At 37.5% G+C, this 4,606-nt stretch overlaps 1 non-coding gene across 1 annotated transcript; it reads left to right on the top strand.

Annotated features, from left to right (window-relative positions):
* The first annotated feature begins 4,219 nt into the window (after nucleotides 1–4,219).
* Nucleotides 4,220–4,291, top strand: TRNAP-UGG. The gene has a single exon. It is a non-coding gene; the product is annotated as a tRNA-Pro (tRNA).
* Nucleotides 4,292–4,606: the final 315 nt, after the last annotated feature.

Genomic DNA, 4,606 nt, shown 5'->3' with positions numbered 1-4,606 from the left:
GATCTATTTTGAGTTTGTGCATAAATTTTCATTTATATCCGATGCTGTTTGGTCACCATTTAATGCGAAATGAGCATTTTGCTTATGATATTATCCCTGTGTCTAAACTTTCCCGATTTGAGCCGAAACTCTTAGGATGACCTTATTTAGATATTTTAAACTTGTACGTAAGATTTCATTCAAATATGATGATGTTTGGTCTCCATTAAATGTGAAATGACCATTTTGCCCCTAGCATAATTTCGGTGCTCGAACCTTCCCGATTTGAGCCGGAACTTTTAGGATGACCTTATTTGACTATTTTGAGCGTATGTGTAAAATTTCATCCAAATCTTGAATTATATCCACTTGTTACTTGTACCATGAGATTTACCCACAAAAAAAAAAAAACTTGTACCGTACCATGAGAAATATCTGCATCCATATCTATTTAGGGACATCCGTATTCGTATAAAGATATCCGGGAAAAAAATCCGAATACTCCAATAAAAATCCATCCGAAAAAAAAATCCGAATACTTTATAATAAAAAATTAAGTAAATAATGATCTTGAGGGTTTTTGAAGATTCAATAGGTTCTAGAATATGAGGAGAAGAGAATCATGATCTAAGAAATATGGATTGAGAGTGAATTGTATCCGCTAGGGGGAGAAAGGTTCGGGTTACACAAGGCAGAGATGTAAACGGATGGTCAAAAATTTGAATTCGATTTGCATCCGAATCAGTTTAGAGGTATCCGTATTCGGCCAGGGAATATCCGGATCCAATCACATCCGATCTGTATTCGAGCCGAATTCAATCCGTTTACATCCCTACTTGAAAGGAACATGAGTAGTCCATTCTGTCTAAAAGGTACTTCTTTAATACACACAGACATAAAATAAAAGAAACTTGTGATTTAATTTGGTGATTTTTTTTTTCTTTTTGTGGGAATTAGAGAACGTTAATAGGTTTGAACTCATGACCTCTTATTTGAGGAGTTGGTCTTTTGCCAACTGAGCTGACCCCTTGGGGTATTTGGTGATATTTTTTTCATACCGTAAACTTAACCATATTTACTTAAGGGTAAAGCTGTTTGTAACCAACCCGGTTACAACTTATTATTGTCACCGAATTTATTTGTCCATCCCGCATCATATTGTCAACTTTTTAAGTTAGGGTATTTCTATAATTTCACCCTCCTTCTCAGCTTTCTTTTCGTCTCTACCTCCTTCCCGGCTTCCTCTCCCCCTCTACCTCCCACACTGGCTCTAGCTCCCCCTCCTCTCCTCCCCTTACCACTCCCTGCGGCCAGCCTTGCCCTCACTCCTCGCAGCACCCCTACCCTGCTCCCACTTCTCTTAATTTCAAATGCCTAGGCTAAAACACGGATTACTTTCACTTGCAGAAATAGGGAACCGCAACACAATCCACATAGTAAGAGGAATAGACGAAGTTGCCGGTGGTAATCAAGAAATTGCTGACACCAAAGATAGTGGAAGCAACTGCAGGTGGAGCAACATATTCAGATATGAATTCAATCCACTTATTTTGCCAAAATCTGCTCCGCTCCCTTCAAAATTTAAAGTTCAGATTATAATAGTACTAATTTAGTTCCGACCACCAAGACTCGACCTTTGATTTGTTTTCATACTCCAAGCTTTTTTCTCCACTTGTTTTTTAAAATTTCTAACCTAAAGTGTAAATTAATTACTTATGATAAATTAATATATAAATAAAAATATGCTATAAAATTGGCCAATAAATACTGTTCACATACTATACCTTGGTGGATTGAGGATGTTAATGTATCTTTTGGTAGGTTCCCTATTTCCAATGATACACATGCCATGTGCCACTTCACACCTCGGACCCTACAAGTTTTCAAAAACTTCATCTTATTTCATCGGGACTTTTCATGAAGACTCGAAGGAGTGGGGGACTTATGATATAAGTCATATTCAATCTGCAATGCCAATCACTATGTGTAATAAGGCCAAATCAGGGACCGGCCCAAGGAAGAAACACTTGCAAACCGATTGGGTTCCCAATCACAACCTCATGCCGAAGGAATGCATAAACGAACTTTATACATGGACTACTGAAGGCATAACCACTGATAGATACTGATAATTCAGTTAACGGTTCTCACTAAGATCACCAACTTGCCTTAAAGGCTACGTAACCCTAATGAGCAGGAAGGCATTTTGGGAACAAGGCCAGAGATATATAGTAGAAGCAGAAAGAGAGAAGGTAGGACTTTGAGAACTAGGCCTTCAGTTTTGATATTGGAGAGACTCTAGAACCAAATGATCCATATCCGGCCTCGTTAACTGTTGTTTAGTCCTGAGATCTGACTTAGGCATCGGAGGGACTTCCTCCGAAGTACACTCCGGGGGGACTTCCATCGAAGTACACTCCGGGGTGCTAACTCTCCTTGTCTTCTGGTTCTATCAATGTGTAGGATTGCGCATGACCAGGTCAGACCGCATAGGGAAGATCTCGACAGCAACACATGCACTTTCCTTACTACTTTGTACAATTGGACTAAAATGGTTTATTGATTCGATTTCAGTTCAAGATAGGAAAGGTAGAAATTGAAATCGAACCATTCATAAACAGTTGCAATTAAAATGGTTTTACTTTGTTTTTTTTTTTTGGTGGTAAGGAGGTTTTACTGATTTTTTTTTTGGTAAATAGGAGGTTTTACTGATTTCGATTTTGTTTTTGTTGTAATTTGAGTTAATAATTCTGGGTCCAATTCGGAACAAACATATTATTGAAGCCTAATAAAGATATCAGATGCTTCTGGGCTTTAACCATGGCATCTAGTCCAATATTATGATTTTGGTCATATAGTGTCCTGGTTCAAAACCAATGGTTTATTGGTTCAAAATTAAATCACAACGTTTATTGAACAGATTAACTTTTTTAAAACCTGAACCGAATCGATTTGATTTGATTTCGATAAATAGTTTCGGTTTGTAATTCATACCCACATAGGCATGGTTTGAGGAATCGGTATTGGATCGATCGATCCTGTATCAGTGGATTAGTACGGATAAGGATAAAAATGTAATAAAATTTAGTTTTTTTTATAAAAGAAAACAAGGATAAAACTGACTGATCCAAATTTAGTGTCCAGTTCCTCTCATAGGGAGGCGGAAATGACGACTTAACCTCACTCGAGCAGTATGTTTGGGCAGGGGGTTAGGTCGTCATTTTTGACCTCTTATGAGAGGAGCCAGACAACTGTATTGGGTGGGGAACCGGAGAGGATAATGATCCCTTGGGATCCACCCTCTCCTTTATAGTTTGTACATATCTTATAGGGGAGAATTTTCATACACAAACCATGCATGGTGCACGATCGTGTCTGCAACCATTAGATGGAGTCTGATCAAGATGAGAGACTATGTATTGTGCATGATCATGCCCATCCAACGATTGAAAGCACAACCATACACCATGCACAGTTATGTACAAAACCTTTTGCCTATCTTATTAGTGAGAGATCTTCATAAAGATTTTTTTGATGAAAGAATGAAAATTATATTTAAGGAAAAAAAACATACATTATCCTTGAGATACTGAATATACTTATGATTGGTAATTGTTTGAAGAGCAATATCAATCAATCAAAAGATTACAAAATTATCCTTATTCAATAATAAAATAATATCATTTTATACATAAATATTTAATTTAAAGGCATAAGGGAAAAATGAACCACGGTTAAGCATCCTTGAGAGGTTTTGAAAATAGATCGATCAAGACTTTAACAAAGACCCGAATTTTCTTGACCGGTAATTAACTTTATGAGGATCTCATTAAGTTTAGGAGATCAAGGAGATCTTCATAAAGTTAATATAATGTTACAACTTACAAGTACAGCATTATGTCTCTTTCTCTTTTCAAATTTTGGGGTTTTGGTACGGTACTATCACTGTCACTCGCTCGTATCCTCACACGTCCATTCCACCACCCACCAGAGCCACACACAGAGAGAGAGAGATTTTATTGGGATTGGTGTTACAGGACAAAGGGAGGAGCAGATGGGCACAAACAAGGAAGCATCCATGAAGGGCCCATATAGTATGGATGAGCTTCCAGGAAACATCATCAAAGCATATCCTTTTGCGTTCCAGTCTTGGTCAACGGTCTCTTTAGCTTTGACTGCTCTCCGTGGCAAAATATCACTTTCATTCCTCTTCACTTCTCAGCCTATTCTAATCACATCTGGGCATTTGGTCTAGTGGTATGATTCTCGCTTTGGGTGCGAGAGGTCCCGAGTTCGATTCTCGGAATGCCCCAAGAATGAAAGTGGTAAAAACAAAAATAAGATGATTTTTTATTCACATAAAAAATAAAAAAATAAAAAAATAAAAAAATAAAACTTAGTTGAACCATTTGTCTACTACCATTGCATCTCGAGCCTTTACATTTTGTGACTTATATACGTTACTTAAAAAAGCTTTGCTTATGGAGTAGGTTGTATGAGCTAAGCGGAATGGGGATACATATGAGGGCAGCAAGGACATTTTATATATAGGGAGAAAAAAAGATAAAAGAGATGGTGCTAGCATATCCTTCGCTAGCGACTCAAACAAAAAGAACATGCTAGGTTG

Source organism: Telopea speciosissima, chromosome 3 (genome assembly GCF_018873765.1).
Source record: "Telopea speciosissima isolate NSW1024214 ecotype Mountain lineage chromosome 3, Tspe_v1, whole genome shotgun sequence".
Taxonomy (NCBI): Eukaryota; Viridiplantae; Streptophyta; class Magnoliopsida; order Proteales; family Proteaceae; genus Telopea; species Telopea speciosissima.
This window is presented reverse-complemented; position numbering and strand designations above follow the sequence as displayed.